Source organism: Strix aluco, chromosome 8 (assembly GCF_031877795.1).
Source record: "Strix aluco isolate bStrAlu1 chromosome 8, bStrAlu1.hap1, whole genome shotgun sequence".
In the NCBI taxonomy this organism is placed as follows: Eukaryota; Metazoa; Chordata; class Aves; order Strigiformes; family Strigidae; genus Strix; species Strix aluco.
Window position 1 is genome coordinate 31,064,005 of NC_133938.1, and position 18,571 is coordinate 31,082,575.

Genomic DNA, 18,571 nt, shown 5'->3' on the forward strand with positions numbered 1-18,571 from the left:
CCCGCCCCGCGGCCAACGGGCGCCCGCCCCGCCCACCGCCCGCCCGTCGACCAATGAGTGGGCCGCCTTTCCCTCGCCGACGGGCCGCGGCGCGCCCGCCCATAGGCCGGCTCCAGGCGCCCTCGGCCTCCCGCCTCCAATAGGAGCGGCGGAGGGAGGGCGGGCCGCCCCCGGCCGGCCAATGGCGGCCAGCGGGGACTAACCCCGGCCTGCCCGGCGGCCAGCGGGAGCCGCCGCTCCACGGGGCAGGACGGGTTCTAGCAAAGATTTTAGGGTGAAATCGAGGGAAAGAGGCATTTTAAATGTACACTAAAACCACTTAGCTCTGACTGCGTGCAGCAGCGCTCTGTGTGAAGAGGAGTCACAGAATCATCTCGGTTAGAACAGACCTCGAAGATCATCTAGTCCAACCGTTAACCTCGCACTGACCGTTCCCAAAGATTCCTGTAACAACACACGACAACATTTGGCTGCTTTGAATTTAGAAGCATAGCCCTATTATACCCCATCATACAGTATTATACTATATAGTCCTATTATACTACATATTATAGACCCAAACAATACACCTCCATTTAAAATTATCCATATCATGACTAGAATTTGTATACCTATGCCCATGCTATAGCAAATAATATATTAATTTATTTTTTCCCCAATGTTTACGCATTCCTAATAAAAAATAATGCTCCAGTGGCGACTTAATTTAGCAGGCATTACTCGAAGTTTGGCAGGGAACACGCAGCTGGTGCAACGCCAACCTATCTCAGCAGGAGTCAGCCCTGAACAGCACAGAAACGGTCTCAGAAAAATATTACAGCAAGAAACGTGGCGGAGCGGTGGGTTGACAAGGCACGGCTATTCCAGTCACAGAAGCCACCCAGGGCGCACGGGCACCACACACGCTCTGTAACGACACCCTATACGTCCCGTTCCTCCGCAGCTCCTCACCACTTTCTCCATCGTTTCTGTTCCACTTGCTGTTCCTAACCATTTTTTGTCCCTTTTACCCACTCAATTTCCACTTATTCCTGGAATCAGTCCATCAAACCATGGAAGATCACACTCCCTCCCTTTCTCCAGACCTCTTGAGGGCACCTCCTGTAGTTCTTCACCAACCCAGTACCCACCATCCAGGTCTCCTTCAACCGCATCTTGTTTTTTATTGCACAAATTGCTGCTGAAGATAGACACCACTTTTTTTTTTTTTTCTTCTTTAATTTGGGTGGGGGAAAGGGAGGAGAAGGCCTTTTGCATATCAACTTGGAATATGGTCTCCTACACAAACCACTCCATACCCTTGGGTGGGAGATGCGAAGGAAGCAGGTCTGAAGGCCAAGTCAGAAATGAGGAGCATCAGATCTCAAGTTACCAGGGCAATGAGAAGTGGTACAAGATCTCCATCCCAGAAGTTCATGGTGGAGGAAGTGGGGTGCTACGTGGCAGCTCCATCCCTCAGCTCTCCTCCTCAGTGCTGCAAGGGAAGGAGAGGTCACTGCCAGGCACAGTGGGAACACAGATGTGGGATGTGGACAGGAAAGAGGGGAGCACGTTGGGAAACACTGCAGTTACGCCCCGATCCGTCTGGCTTCCGCTGACTCCTTCCTAAGCCAGAGAAAGTTTCTTTCTGTGGTGCTGGAAAGCAATCCCTTGCAGAGAGACAGGCAGAATTTGGTGGGGAATTTTTCATCTTGCACATGGATCTAACATTTCCTATGCAGAGCATCCCGGATTTGTTTGGTACCGTGCATCCCAACAGCACTATTTTTATTATCATTGGCTCACTGTGACTTTATAAACAGACTGGAATGCAGTATCTTCAGACTGCAACAAATACTGCATTTGCAGACTGGCCTGTCTGAAGTGGAAAATAAATACATTTCTTTCCAGGAATTTTCCCCTCCCCTCCTCCATTTTTAAGCCTCAGAATGAAAACCTTTTTTAACAGGACTTTTTAAAACTCCTTTGAAAAAAAAATCATACCTAGTACTTTATGACTTCCTGCTCCAAGCTTCCAAGCGTCAAGCAAACATCTTCGCAGACATCCATACAGAGGATACTTTTCTTGTGCAATGTTATTGCTAGAGGGAAAGATACTTAAATATATGTATTAATAGGGGAGTTTCATTGTTATGGACTGCACCTCTGCTAACTCCTTGCCGAATTAAAATTTTAAACCTAACTACAATTATGGTTTTCATTATTAATTAGCACATTAATATTTAAGTGCTGAGCACTTGACTGCAACTATAGAAACATTAAGAGCTAGAAGTGGCCAAGTGGGTAAGGTTACAGACAAGCCATGGAGCTGGGGATGGTGGATGGCAGAGGGACCAGGAGGAGACAAGGTAATCATGATGGGCCATCATCATCTTCGGAAGCCGACAGGCAGAAGAGCTCTGTTATCCCTTGCCAAGGAGACAGCAGACTCCAGGAAGATCAAGAAGAGCTGATGGAGCTGGGGCTGCCTACAAAAATCTGTGGGCTATGGGAACAAGGACTGTCTCAGGCTGGAGAGCAAGGTCTGACTGGGGAACAGCAGTCTCAAAAAAGGGCCGTCTCAAAAGCTGGGGCTGGTGTGGGATGGAAGCCAGAGAGACTGTTAAATAATTCTATCTGCTCCAGGAAAATCTCTGCGTGCTCAGAAGGAGAAAGCTTTAAATCAACATACACACGGTCACCAGATGCTGCACAGATCTTCCTATTCAAAGAGGTGTGTGATCCTGGCAACAGACTGAAATCAGATTTATACAATACAAAAGAAATTCCTGAGTCAAGGACACCACTTAGACCCAGCGAAGCATGTTAAGTATTGCTTTGCAAAAGATACCTATATATAATAAAACCATGTGCCAATGGAAACAATAAGCTAAAGTTATAGAAATTATTTCAGACAGGGTGATGCTGAGGTTGGGTATCAAGCACAGGCTCTCAGATGGAAACTCTTCAACTAAATAGGCGTTACCCCCAACTCTATATTTCGCCCTGCTAGGCAGTGGTGAGAACAACAGGTATCGATGCCTTGACTTCCCTCTGAAGAGGAGTTCTTGGATACTGTGAAACAGGAACAGTGAAGCAACCTGAAACAGTGGGACCAGCAGAGTGATGAGACACAGCCTGGGGAAGAACAGGACAGGTGGGTTGAGGAGCACTTACGTGCACGGGGTCTTCTCCATCTTGCCAGGCTTGGCTGCATCCCATCACGTTAGCACGGTGGTTAATGCAACCTAGTGGCCACCCTCCCCACACCTTCCTTGTGGTGCTGCCTTTAGGCAAAAGGAAGGGCCACATTATTCAGTGGAAAGACGCCACAAGAAAGCCTTCACCATGACTAGAAAGTGGCAAAGGGGTCCCTCAGTCTGTGGTCAAAAAGGCCAGATCCTTAGTACTGGGATCAGATGGATGGGATCCAGGGTTTGGACAATGCGTAAAGCATGCAGGAGTCTCCGAAGCAAGCACAATCAGCAAGTGTGACACAGGACGTCTCAGTCAAGGTGCCCTAATCAGTTGACAGCAGGTTTGCTGGCAGCTAAGGAGCAGACAGGCCAGGCAGGGCTTGCTCCTCTTTCCTGAACCTGTCCAGAGGGATGGATGGCAACACACCCCCCTTCCCAGATTCACCCCGAGATACTACGCCTTCCAGGTGCTGGCCACTACCAGCAGATGAAGTCACCAGCACTGAGATCTCTGCCCACTGAGAAGTTCTGCATCATCACTCCCTAATCTGCTTCAGGGAAAAAAATCAGCAGGGTTAGTTTGTGTAGGTGCTTTGAGCTACCTTGGGTGATTTTGCCTGAAGCGGATTAGGAAACACACCTCCCAAGTGCTCCCCAGAAAATGCTGGTTGGAAGACTTAGAGTAAGAAACTACATGTGTTAGTATTTCAACAGAGCACTGCACCCTGAAGCATGAAGCAGTTATACAAGAGATTAAAAATCTTTTTATAGTAGTGTCAGGCTTATTTATACAATTAGATGGTAATTTTTATAATTAAATATTTAGGATCTTTTTTCTCCAAAACTGTGTTTAACTGGAAAGACAAAAGCATACATTTAACATTTAAACTTCCTTAATTGCCTTTAAATATCACTACAAATTAAACCGTGTTTATTTGCAGGATAATTGACAAGCAGCACTAAGACATCACCTCTCCACCTGAGCAGGAAGGATGGTAAGGGAATAGCACAGCAATACAAATTTGCATTGCACAAGCTGATTTTATACTCCCTGTGTTCCCACCGGCACCTGTGTGTGTGTTTGTGTGTACCTTTGACAGCCCCGTGCCTGCTCCTGCCTGTTTTCCTGCGTGGGAGTTGCCGAATCCCAGCCTCATCCCGTGTCGAAGCAGCAGCCAGCTCACTATAGATCAAACCTCCTCGTGGTGACGGGGGAGTCCTGGCCCCTTGGAAGAACAAAACAAAAAGCAGTTAAATGAAGCCCAGACGCTGGTTGGGGTGGGTTTCCCGTGGAGCACCACTGCTACCCTCTGCATCCCTCCTACTGGAGGCTGTGCTGGGAGAAGACGGAGAACTTGGGGATCATTAAAATCTCATCAGAGCTGCACACAAGCCAGAAACCTGACAACAGCACTGGAGTGGACATTTCAAATCAGTCAGTCCAGTCACTGCAAAAACAAAATCCAGGGAGTTAAAGGCAGTTTTCTGTGCTTTCACATTTTGCATGAAAGGAATGAAAATTTTTTTTTTTTTTTGGACTCAGAGTATTTTTAAATTAGGCTGCAAGTCTGGTTTGGTTGTTTCATGAAGCATCACACGGTTCCCCTTCAGGGCTGTAGGCAACTGCTGCAGAATATGGGGTGAATTTCTCTCTCCCCTTTTGTTCAGAAGAAGGCTGTAGCACTGTTTGGTGGCAGTAAATTCAGGAGACAACCGAAAGGAAATACACTTCCATGAACAAGCAGCCCTTGGGGCCAGAGTCGGCTTAATGGAGGGGGAGCCCATGTTACCCCACGTTACCCCGTCTGCAGCTGGCAGGGCTGCAGATATTGCATCTGGAGCACAACCAGGAGGGGTTTGGGGAGCGTGGGGACAGAGCAAGCCCAGCCGTTCTGGGGCTAAGCTATCCACATGTCAACTCTAATCCTATTTCCATGAGTGTTTCCAGTCTTGGAAGCTGGATCCATCTGTAAGAATTTTTTAAGTGTCTATAAATACTTTTCATCTCCAAGCTTTTTACAGGCGTGCTGGGTCTGTGCAGAAATCCCTTCTCCGATTGCTGAGATAGGGCTCCTGCTTGAAAACGAAGCGACTGCTTGGCCAGCTTACTGCTCCCCCATGCAGCAGCTTTGCGTAGCATATTAAACATTGATCTCAGCACAGATGAAAGTATGGAGCTCGAGGGAGGGTTGACATGGCTAGTTAGTTAAGTAAAACCATACTGCGATTTGGCCACAGTTCTGAAAGACCATTATTTTGTGAAGTGAGGTGGTATTGTTAACGCCCTGGGTATGCTAAAGCTTGAACTTCCTCTAGGATGGAAGGCATTTCCAAAGACGGAGCGAGGGTCTAGCACTAAGGCTGATCAACCAACATTATTCCTTCAGTGGGAAAATGATTCCTGAACACAGCATAACACTAACTCGAGGGTAGGGAGGCTCTGCAGAGAGACCTGGACAGGCTGGAGCGATGGGCCAAGGCCAACTGGATGAGCTTCACTAAGGCCAAATGCTGGGTGCTGCACTTCAGCCACAACAACCCCCAGCAGGGCTACAGGCTTGGGGAGCAGTGGCTGGAGAGCTGCCAGTCAGAGAGGGACCTGGGGGTGTTGATTGACAGCCAGCTGAACAGGAGCCAGCAGTGTGCCCAGGTGGCCAAGAAGGCCAATGGCATCCTGGCTTGTATCAGCAATAGCGTGGCCAGCAGGGACAGGGAAGGGATCTTAGCCCTGGACTCGGCACTGGTGAGGCCGCACCTCGATTACTGTGTTCAGTTTTGGGCCCCTCACTACAGAAAGGACATTGAATTACTCGAGTGCGTCCAGAAGCTGGTGCAGGGCCTGGAGCACAGGTCTGATGGGGAGCGGCTGAGGGAACTGGGGGGGTTTAGTCTGGAGAAGAGGAGGCTGAGGGGAGACCTCATGGCCCTCTACAACTACCTGAAAGGAGGGTGCAGAGAGCTGGGGATGAGTCTCTTTAACCAAGGAACAAGCGTTAGGACAAGAGGGAATGGCCTCAAGGTGTGCCAGGGAAGGTTTAGACTGGCTCTTAGGAAGTATTTCTTTCCAGAAGAGGTTGTTGGGCGTTGGAATGGGCTGCCCAGGGCAGGGGGGGAGTCCCCATCCCTGGAGGGGTTGAAGAGTCAGGTTGACCCAGCGCTGAGGGATCTGGTGGAGTTGGGAACGGTCAGTGTGAGGTTAAGGATTGGACTGGATGATGTTCAAGGTCTTTTCCAACCTAGACAATTCTGTGATTCTGTATCCAACCTTGCTTACCCACAAAACCAAAGATAAACTTCTCCTTGCAAACAGCTCTAGCAACCATTGAGTTTATATGGCAGCTCATTTCTACTGCACATTCTGTCCCCGCTCAGCCCAATCTAGCTCAGTTTTCCCCTTCTGCAGACAATGCAAACATGAGAGAATTAAACACGTTATCATCCTTGGAGGAAATTAGTTAGACCAGGCAATTCTCAAGGTGAATAGTGTACTTCCAGCACTCAGGTTCACTGTATTTCAGAAGTGCACGAGAAACGGGAATGCTCTGACTTCCATCATCTCCCGTGCAACGCCTGGCTGCACTCACATCACCAGGAGCCTCCTTGATAACTATCTTCTTATTTCTCATCTTTAACCCTGCATGTAAATGGGGATCCTGTGCTCAGCTGGAGCGAAAAGGGAAATTTAGCCCTTTTTAACTGGGATGCTCTCTGCCCAGAAGTAAATACAGAACACACACAGAGTAAGGTATCTCAAGAGACTCCCAAGAGGCAGTCAACTGAGTGACTTGCAGCAAGAACAAGCAAAACACAAAGCTGTTGCTCTGCATATCCAAAATGCACATTTACAATCAGACAAACCTTTTTGCTCTTGCATTTTTAAACAACAGTCCAGACTGGAAGGGAAATGATTAGTGGCCTGACTTCACCTTGTCATGGAGCAGCTCCCTCCAATGGTTAGCAAATGAGTGTTTATGGGTTTAGCCACAAGATTTAAAAAAAAAATAAAATAAAATATTCTAATAGAAAAGATATAAAGGATTTTTATTTTTTAATTGGGCTTCGAAAAAGATGAAACTTTTCACTGGAAAAAGAATCAAGTTTTCTCTAAAAGAAGACATGAAGGAATCTTAATTACTGGCCTGTAATATCAGGAACAAGGATCAGCAAGACCTGCAGACTGTCCCTCCACATGTTTCCACAGGGTGTCAGTGTTATTTCAGATTTGGGTCATTTTACACGAATCAGACTAATATTCTCACCACATTATTTCTACGAGTCTGCTCCTTAGAGAGCTGCTGCCACCACAGCCTGCTTGTTATAGAGCTCCCCCTTTCCTTCCATAGCCAGCATTAAAACGAAATTTCTTAAAATGGGGAGATAGAAACACATGGTCATGGTGGTCTGGGGACAACGGGAGCATTTCAGAGGGGTTTGAATCGGGGTTGACATTCACCACTCCAAATCTGCTACATTTGCTGGTGGGATTCCCAGTTCGTGCTGGGTGATGATCTTTCAGCAGGTGATCCAGAGCTCGTTCACATGCAGGTACCCAGGGCTGTACGTCCTTTCCCTGAGAGATACGTAGCCACAGCAAGCGTCTCTGGCACTTCAACAGACTGCTGCAACCCATTCTGTGTTTTAAAGCCATTTGAGAGCTGACTGAGGCAGAATAAAGCTGTCTAAGTTGACCCTTGCCAAAAATTATTTTCCAGACACGTTACTAATATGGCTGTGCTGAAACAAGGTCCCACTGTATTCTGGCAGCTGTGGCAGATGTGCGGTGTGACACACAATAGCCCCCCGACCTTTGCACTCCAAGGGACCCCTCTGCAGGGGCTCTGCTGGGATGCCCTCCGAACCAACGCTCCCATCCTCAGGGGCTTTCTTCAGTTTCCATTGGCCTAGCTCACCTCCTACAATACTTCTACTCATACAGTAGCTCTCCCTCTAACCTGTAATTCTGGGAGTGTTACTGGGGGCACACCTCAGTTCTACGTCCAACAGGGATGAATCCTGGGTCAGGAAGTTTCTACAATTATTAATGACTCAGCATTTCAGTTGTTTATCTTATTATTCTGAAATAGGCCATTTTGTATTGATATTAAGGACATCATCCCAAAGAACTCTTCCTGAAAGCAATACTGAAGAATGTGCTTGTATGGGAACAGGCAAGAAACAGGCAGCATATTGTGTGCTTAGCCCTGCAGAGGACACGCTCTACCTTAGGTATTAGGCAGTAATTTGACAAAGAGTAGGGTTTTTCAGCAGAACCATCAATTTAAGTTGCTCCACCATGCTTCTCGCTATTTATCCTCCCATCCTTTCAGTTGTATCAGTACAATAGCTTGTGAGGCTGTGCAGTAAACCAAATTGCAGAACTGACCTTGAAAAAAAATAATCTGGCAACAAAGTAAGTAAGTATATATTTAACCCAGATTAATTAATGCGATCTAATTCACCAACTGGCTGCACAGTAGTTGTGCCAGCAGGAACAGGCATGGGAGGAGTGGCGGGTGGGAAGGAAGTGCTGGACACTCGGATCAGCACAGTTGACAACAGCAATGTTCAAGCTACACCCTTAGAGTGTGACCCACATTAGAGTAACGAAGAGATAAAACCCCAGATCTCCCAAAATACCTCTGGGTCCAGTTTCTCATAGATTTCAGGGTTTTAATGTTCTGGCTTACTTTCTCCGACGGATGTGTTCCAAGCTCTGCTAGCAGACAGGCTCAGAGGTTGGGAACAGGCAGCTGGACTCCTGATCTCCAAGTTGATACTTCACAAGTGATGTGGTGCAGAACCCCCGGGCCACACTGAGATGTCAGGACCAGCCAACACTGTGTTCTTGTCCTGGTTACAAGTGCAGTGAGTTGGGATGATCTGGCACTTTCTTGTCCTGGTTACAAATACAGTGAGTTAGGATGATTAGGTATTCCCTAAACATACCTGAAACTCCTGCTGCCTGGATTGCAGCCTGCTCTGGAAGCTGCCAGAATTACTTGACAAGAATTGTGGCCAAAATGAAGAAAATACTGACCAAAGTCATGTCATGATTCTATAAATAGAGATCCTAAGTAAGACCCTTTAAGCTCTCCAGGATCGCAGCAGGCTGTGACCCAGTATCTCCCTCTGAGATTGGATGCCTCTCGAGGCAGATTTCACATGGATTTCAAAGAAGAGATTTCATGAAGATTTTCAGGATCATCAGCTGATAAATGCCAATGAAGAGAAAGGGTTCAAAGATCAGCTGCTCACAAATGCTGACAAAGGAAAATAGTGAGTAATTCACCACAGTTAGATTTTACAATGTTCAAAGATCCTTTGGCACCAATAATTTACTATCATAGTGTGCTGGGTTTGGGTCTGTGGTGGGGTTTTTGGTAGCAGGGGAGGGGGCTACAGTGGAGGCCCCTGTGAGAATCTTCTCGAAGCTCCCCCAGCTCCAAGTGGGACCCGCCTCTGGCCAAGGCCGAGCCAATTAGTGACGGTGGCTGCGCCTCTGCGGTAACGTACTTAAGAAGGGGAACCTGTGAGGAGAAGTTGGAGTTGCGAGGAGGAGTTTCAAGGAGGACACCTCTGCAAACTCCGAGGTCAGAGGAAGAAAGGAGGGGTGGGGGGGAAGGCGCCCGTTGCACCCCCCCTGCAGCCAGTGGTGGGAGGGCCAGCTGTGCCCCTGCGCCCATGGAGGTCACTGGGGGAGCAGAGGCACCTGCAGCCCGTGGAGGACCCCACGCTGGAGCAGGGGCATGAACCCCAAGAGGGCCGGGACTCTGAGGGAAGAAGCCCCCGCTGTTGTAGTTTGGCACGGGGAGGATTGCAACACGTGGCAGGGACCCACCCTGGAGCAGCTCAGGAAATGCTGCAGCCCATGGGAAGGACTCACATCAGAGAAAGTTCGTGGAGGACTGTCTCTCCTGTGAGAGGGACCCCACGCTGGAGCAGGGGAAGAACGCGAGGAATCCTCCCCCTGAGGAGGAAGGAGCAGCGGGACTGACCGCACCCCCCATTCCCTGCCCCCTGCACTGCCGGAGGGGAGGAGGTGGAGAAGTCAGGAGTAAAGCTGAGCCCAGGAAGAATGGAGGGGCGGAAGGAAGGTGTTTTTAAGATGTGGTAATGCTTTTCACTGTCCTACTCTGTCTGTTAAGTGGTGATGTTAGTGTTTGAATTAAATTCATGTTCTTTTTCTTCCGCTAAAGAGTCTGTCTTTTTCCCATGACCGTAACAGGTGAGTCACCTCTCTCTGTCCTTATTGCAATTCTGGAGCCTTTCACTTTATTTTTTCCTTCCCATTCCTGACGGGAGGAAGGGGTGAGCAAGTGGCTGCGTGGTGCTCAGGTTAATGTAAGTTAACCTCTAGATCTCTGTGTGCGTGTGTGTTTGGTTTAGGAAACTTTATAGGGTTGATTATAAGAAATTTTATTAAATCACCCTTATCATCAGCCAATGATTAAGTATTGTCAAAAACCATACACCCTAATCTTGTGATTTACCATAATAGTGCTGCTAATAGATCTTAAATTGCCACTACCTCAAAGTTATGTAGGATCCATAATCACTCATTCCCCAACAGATTGGCATAGTGACTCAACAGGAGGGTCTCCCTTACCTTTTTGTATCTCCAGTCTCTATGTAAATAATTCTAAGTTGATTCTAACTCTATTTTCCTTTGTACATTTCTTCCATGTAGTAATAGAGTGAACCTCGACACTGAACTTTGTTAAGTTGCGCTTTTACAAATTCACATTCAAATCACTTTTTGCTAATACCTTTGACAGTGATTCTTTAAGTGATGCAAAACACTCATCCGTGACAACAAGCCCAGCAGCTCTCAGATGGTCATTCACAAGATTTACAGTTAGTCAGAAGCTGATTGGTGGGTCCTCCACTCAGTGGCCAACCTTTCTTGCTATAGCCTTTTTCAAAGACTTCTCTAAATGATGACTATTTTTCAATGTGAAAGAAGGTGGAGGAGTTAAGACATGATGGTGGCAGGTCATACAAGGGGATAAGGACCTTGTGTTGGACAGGTGACCTGATGGAAGGCCAGGCTCTGGGATCAATGCCAACTATTACCATCACAGAGGCAGAAGAGCTGCAGTTCTCAAGGGGAAAGCGAGGAAGATTACATGCCTCAAAGAAACTCCCGAACAAGAGACCATCTTGCAGACCTTCACCAAAGAATTGTGGTCAATGGCTTGATGTCCAAGTGGACAGCAGTGACGAGTGGTATTCCTCACAGGTTGGTATTGGGACCGGTGCTATTTAACACCTTTGTTGGTGAGGTGGATAGTGGGATCAAGTGCACCCTCACCAAGCTGTGTGGTGCAGCCAACACGCTGGAGGCAAGGGATGTGCCATCTAGAAGGACCTGGACAGGCTGGAGAGGTGGGCCCGTGCAAATCTCATGAAGTTCAACAAGGCCAAGTGCAAGGTCCTGTGCATGGGTCGGGGCAATCCCAAGCACAAATCCAGGCTTGGCGATGAGTGGATTGAGAGCAGCCCTGCAGAGAAAGACCTGGGGGTGTTGGTTGATGAGAACCTCAACATGACCCAGCAACAGGTGTTTGCAGCCCAGAAAGCCAACCGTGTCCTGGGCTGCATCATGACCAGCAGGTCGAGGGAGGGGATTCTCCCCCTCTACTCCACTCTCATGAGACCCCAACCTGAAGTCCTGTGTCCAGCTCTGGGGGCACCAATATCAGTAGGACATGGGCCTACTCAAGTGGGTCCAGAGGAGACCATGAGGATGCTCAGGGGGCTGGAGCACCTCCCCTGTGAGGACAGGCTGAGAGAGTTGGGGGTGTTCAGCCTGGAGAAGAGAAGGCTCTTGGGGAGACCTTATAGCGGCCTTCCAGTACCTAAAGGGGGTACAGGAAAGGGGGGAGGGAAACTTTATCAGCGAGTGAAGTGATAGGACAAGGGGTAAAGGTTTTAAACTGAAAGAGGGTAGATTTAGATTAGGTATAAGGAAGAAATTCTTTACTGTGAGGGTGGCGAGACACTGGAAGTTGCCCAGAGAAGCTGTGGCTGCCCCCTGCCTGGAAGGGTTCAAGGCCAGGTTGGACGGGGCTTTGAGCAACCTGGGCTAGTGGAATGTGCCCCTGCCCATGCCAGGGGGGCTGGAACTGGATGATCTTTCAGGTCCCTTCCAACCCAAACCATTCTGTGATTCTACAATCCTACGAGCCCAGAGCAGTTGTTGCACTATGGGTTTGTCCTGGCTGAACTAAGACAGCTGGTTCTTTCTGCTTTCCCCTACTGCAGCAGAGCAGGGCACCAGGCAGGCTACCAGCCTCACAGCAAGCCCTGCTCCTGCTCAGAGCTACCTGGTGGTCTGCAGAACATAAAAAGGTTTTGGAACAGCTGCACTAGATGATGGTAGAGAAGGAATATTGACTGGGACCGCTGTGGCTATTTCTTAAGTCTTTCAAAAAGAAACATCATGGCAGCTATTTAGTATGGTTTTTGAAAATTCAAATATTGACAGAAGGAAGTTTTCCAAAGGATGCCAGCAGCTTTTGCAGCAACCCCAGTAGTAGAAACACACTGTGGCGTCAGATGTGGGCTGTAGCACAGATCAAACCCACAAGCTCCACACAGGCAGGAGAACTACCAGCTGAGCAACAGCAGCACTTCATCCTCCTGTAAGATGTTTGACTGTGCACTGGAGCAGGGGGTGGTGAGGGTTGAAGGGTGGAAGAGAGAGGCTAAAATGCCCCGAGGAACTACAATCACACTTGCCAAATTCTGCATTTTACTGGGAAAGGGAGAGAGTGACTTCACTTTTTACCTCCCCTTCCCCACTTCCTCTGCCCCAAACAGACAGATGTGGCTTTGCAAGAAATTAATTACAGATGGAGGCTAAAAAAAGGGAAAAAAAACCCCTCTCAACCACAAGGCTTTTTCCTCTGCAGACTTGAGGATGGATGGGGCGATCTGGGAAAACTGGCAGATGGAAAACCCATTACAGATGTGAGGTTTGGAGAATAAGGCTGAGGGACAATTTGAGAGTTGTAAATTTTAAGTTTGGGGGTATAAATGCATTGCTTAGCAACAAAAAACAAATAGGAAACAAGAAGCCTCATGAGAGACACGCTTAAATGTTTTAGAATCCTTATTTGAGGTGAAGACTATATTACCAGACCTGAGGGGCTGCTATTCTCAACAGCTAGAGTCAAGATAGAAAGAAAATGAGGACTTTAATCTCATTTCCACATAGAAATGTATTTAACTTATTTTGGGCAAGAAAAATAGTTATTTGTTTGTTTCCATACATGTTTTGCACAGTGCATACCTGATAAGATCAGAATACATAGTGTATCTTTATACACTTTGCTACCCAGGAAAGATTTCTCATACTTCGTTCAAATATATGCAGGGAAGCTGCTTTACTGAGGTGTACAATCATTGCTACCATATGTCTGACCCTCGCTACATGGTCCAATGCCTTTTTATGCTGCTGTATAAATCTCCTAAAATTCCTGACATCTCAAAGGATGGCAGGGGCCTCCATCTCAAGGGAGAGAAGGAGAAGGGTGAAAAAGAACAGATCACCTGGAAACAAATGCTTAATGTTTTACACCATTTCTTCACCATGAAAAGACAGGGATAAAGGGGAAGGAAAAAAAAAAAGACATTACCAGCTTTGGAAGGTCAAATGTTACTATGTTACTGCTTTTACTTTTTTTTTTTTTTTTAAAATCCATTGGAACACTAGAAATACAAAGTAAAGCAAAGCACAAAAATTCCCAACGAGCCTGTGACCAAAGCCTCACTTTCTGCAGCAACACACTAAGGGGACTCATTAAAGATTAAAAAAAAAAAAAAAAAAAAAGAAATTCACAAGAAACCAAAACTCCCTTTAAAAATTCTTTTCTTCTAAGAGCCTGTAAAAGTAGTTCTTCAATTACACACACACATGCATGCACACATTTATATACTAAAAAAGTAAGTATCAGGTAGTTCTTTGCCTTATTACAGGGTATTAGTCCATGATATTACCTCTGGGGTATGCTGAACTGGTAGGAGCATGCGCTGATCCCCTCCTGCGCTGCTGAACATGACATCATTGTTTCTTTCACGAAGGAGGTCCACATTAGTAGAGTTCGGAAATAACCCAGACATTCCCATTTGGTTTTACTGCTCGAGCTAAAAGGGATGCTCCAGGCTCAGGGTTGTTTTTTTTTTTTCTTTTTTCTCTCTCTGGAAAAAAACCCAAGCACACAAGCCCAACCAAATAACTCTTGAAATAAGTAAAGCCTGCAAGAGTTAAAACCAGTAGGAAAGTTCCTTGGCAGCTTAGAACTTCAGGCCAGTAAAACCAGCTGTTCGTATATATATACACTTTACCTTCAAAATCAATGAAAAAAAATAGAAGCTGACTGGACACATCTTGTTTAATCTAATGGCCAGAAATACGGAGAGCAAACAGTACTTAGAGAAAAGGCATTCAGACAGAAGACAAAATAGTTCATCACTCACACACTCCTCCCAGTTTGGAGAACTAGAAGAGTTATAATTCTCTAGAAAAGCGAGACAGAGTCCAGTATCAAAGACAACTGAAATTTTTGCCTAGAAATGGATTTAACTGCAGTCTTTTTATACTAATGAAACCAGTTCAGACTTGGGTTTTTTTTTTTTTTTAAAAAAAAAAAGCAGAAAACCTGGATAATGATTATTCTTGACTTCAATACAAAGCCTGGAAGGGCTGCCCTGGGTCACTGCTCCCGTCTGCTTGCCTGCCCCGGGATCACATAAATCTTCTAAGAACTGCACTTGGCTTTGTTTGCTGTTCAAAAAAAGGTGAAGTAACAACATATGGGCTACCTGAAACTGAAAATGTGATGAGCTAATGTGACAAACATCAATAACTTTTGAAGATCTATCAGGACTACTGTTAAAGACGAGGGAAATAAGTATTTCTATATAGAACCTCAGCAGTTTTATAAGTAGCACTGCATCAGCTAAACCTACCAGATGCAAGTGCCATGGACAAGTTTCAAAGCACTGACTCCAACTGTGCTTAATCTCCTAGCATTAAGAGAAGTTAAAAATCCAACCGAATATCATTTCGCAGGAGTGCTACAAGATGGTGTAAATCTGAAAAGAGTGTCTGCTGCTATATATGTGTACACCTGCTGGAAAGCCAACACTAAGCTGTTCCTGGAAGACAGGCTTTTGGGAAATGGCTTGATCTTTGGCCAAAAGAGTCATGTAAGCAAAGCTCATATAGGAAAGATTTCAGATAGATTTAGCTTGGCCTGGGACAGGAGCAGAGACCCTAAGTAGGCTGATGGTGCAAACGTAGTGTGTTGAAGGTACACGAGTCTGTGTTCCTCTTTCTCATCTCCCCACCTAAATTCGTATCAGCCTGACTAGCAAGACTTCTTTCCTCCACTGTCCTTGCAAGAAGTTTTTTACTTTGCAGACCAAAGTAGCGAAGGGGCATCTTTCCAGTCCCTGAATTAAAGACTAGGTTATTAAATCACCCACACATCTCATTTACCACAGTAAATTTAAGCAGAAGAAAATGCCTACTGCAAAAAATCAGTACCAGCAGATGACCATAATAAGCAATTCCTAGCAGCTCCCAGCAGTTTTTTCTACCATCAGTTAAAACTATTTGACAAGATGGTAAACACATGCCAGAAACTGATGGTCTCAGCTAAGCAGACTCCCTGCTGCTGCTAATGCTAATAACACCACTAACCCGGGGTAATATTAGCTGGAAAGTTTTACAGAGTTCTCTCAGATAGCCAGGGGTCTAGGTTTCTAGGATTAAAAAAGCAAGAAAGCTTGGGATCTTATACCAAAAAAAAAAAAGCCCCTAGGATTTCCTCTATTTTCCTCTCTCCAAAATCCACACAGGTCTTCTCTGCACAACGCAAGAAAGCAAAATAAAACACAAACTCATTATTCCCCCTTTGCCAGCTGCTTTCCCTTGTGATGAAGCTTCTTTTTCCACAACATTCCCACCACAGACGCACTGCGAGACCGGCCTGCTGCAGCACTGCCGCCCAGCCTGGCTTGCAATTTTTTTGGAAAAGAGGGACATAGAGAAGGCACGGTGAGAAACGAGCCTCGCTTTGCTGGGACTCTTTCCTGGCTAAAGGTAGGAGCTTCTACCAAACGCCACGTGCTTGCGGCCAAAAGCATTCTCCCAGCCAGCGATGTGACACCAGGTCACTTGACGCGGGGAGCTTAACAAAAGGAAAAAAAAACCTCAGAGTTTACTCATACTCTTGAGTGAAAACAGGCTGCTAAAAATTGCACTCGAATTAAAGAGCATTATAGTGTGGAAACTGAAATCTCATCAGATATTCCACCACTGGAAAACAGAAGGAGCAGCTTCTCCAAGCGCGAGACAGCGCTCTTGGAGAGCGAGAGGGAGCGAGCGGCCAAGGGGCTGGGCAGGCTTGCCCAGCTGAACAAGCCTCACTTTTTTGGATGCTGCTGAAACTTGCCACTGTTGCTGAAACCCTGGCTTTGATTTGCGCTTCACGCAGAGGAGATAGATGTGGGGCAGGAGACATGACGGGGGAAAGGAGCGCGCAGAGAGATAGGAAGGGAAAGGGGCTGCTCTGTTCCCAAACCCCCTGCCGACCCCATCCCTCGTGAAAAGGCTCCTTCAGCCAGACCTATCTGTCAGTCTCCGATCTGCCTTTCAAGATCATGATGCCCTTTGATTTTATTCATTCCTGCTGGAGGTTTTGCTTAAATGTAAACAGCAGAGCATTTCAGCAGGAATTAAAAAAATACAAATAAAAGAAATAAGAAATTCCCCAAACCTCCAGGCACATTTTAAAACACATTAAAAAAAGACACAACAGTAACAGCTTCATACATACCACAGCTGCAGTGATTTGGAGCAAAAGTAAGGAACATTGAATGCGCTAGTGTTTTGTTTTAAAATATGGCCTATAGACTTCACATAGAGGAGCCCTCTACAACACTGAAATCTCCCCTTCTTCCCCCTGAAGGACAGAGTGCGAAATTCAGTGATTCTCACTTTTCCCACCTTCATTTCTGCTCCTCCACGTGCCGGGCAGGCTGGGCTCTGGGAGGGCAGAGGCTTTTGTGAGGTCCCCAGGACTCTGGGAAACACAGGCAGCTTTACATTAGGATTTACAACCAGTAGGTGAAAAACAACTCAAGAGGTGTTTTATTACTTGTGATGAGGGACTATCAAAGAAGCCACAGGGTACTTTGCCAACCGTTTGGTGTTGTTTCTTTAGTTCTTATTGCAGCGCTCTTGGTTATTGCTCTATTTTTCTTTCCCCTCCCACTCGCTTATCTTTCATCTCACAGCCTCCAACATTGACTTAATTGCACCGCACTGTATGGCGGAAATTAATCCACACAAATGCTGAAGAATTTCAGCTGCTAAGAAAAAAAAGAAAAAGAAAAAAGGCAGCAGCTCAAGCTCCTGACACACACAAGCCAAGATACTACTCCAGCACTTTATCACAAGACTGGTTGTCCAAACAGAAAATGAAATCCTGGGCTTGAACGTCAGGGGTCCCAGTAATCCTGAGCCAAAGACACTCAGCTCAGTAGCACCTCTTTTTGATTCTGCCCTGCCAGCCCAAGGGCTGCAGCAAGAAGAAACAGGAACCAGACAGGACCCTTCGGTCGACCAACCCACAATCGAGAAACTCCCCCTGTAAAAGATGAGGATGACCACAAACCTATGAGCCGTATTCCTTTTAACCTTAACACTGATGCTTTCCTATTACCTCTGTTCAGAAAAGGCAAGTGTGCTGCCTTTGCCTGAAGTCAGCTCTGCAAGTCTCTTGAGCTACCAGTAAAGGCAGAAGGCTCTTTTGCACAGATTCTGACATTTTTATTTTCTGGTTTGAAACACGGCCAAAGGATGAACAGCTTTTCCTTTGGTAAGCACAGGGCTTGAACAATGCATCCCACCTTGCAATTAACAGCAATGGATTCTTGACTCTTAACATTAAGAATGGAATGAGATAACCAGTCAAACAGCATGTGAAAACTATATGTATTTACCATATTCTTGTGCTTTGAGCATTTCTCAAATACTGCCCCAAATAAAAGCTCAGACTTGCACTGTGAGTGGCACGTGTACAATCTCTGTGAAAGACAAAGCAATTTGCCAGTTTAAGAAAAGTAGGTAAATATCTACTGACACTCATATTTGCACTGTGTGCAAAAAAAGGGGTCCAAACCAGGGCGGTTTTGTTTTATAGCACCACAAATGTCAATAGAGATGGACTAGCTGCCTGCGTAACTTAAACAAAAATGGAGAGAGAGGTGGTGTACACTGCTAATCTGTGTTGGAGGATTTAGAAGCAAATAAACTGCTATTAATCTTTTCTGGCTTGTACGTACAGATGTTTTACTTTTTGTTACACTATTTCAAGCTAGAC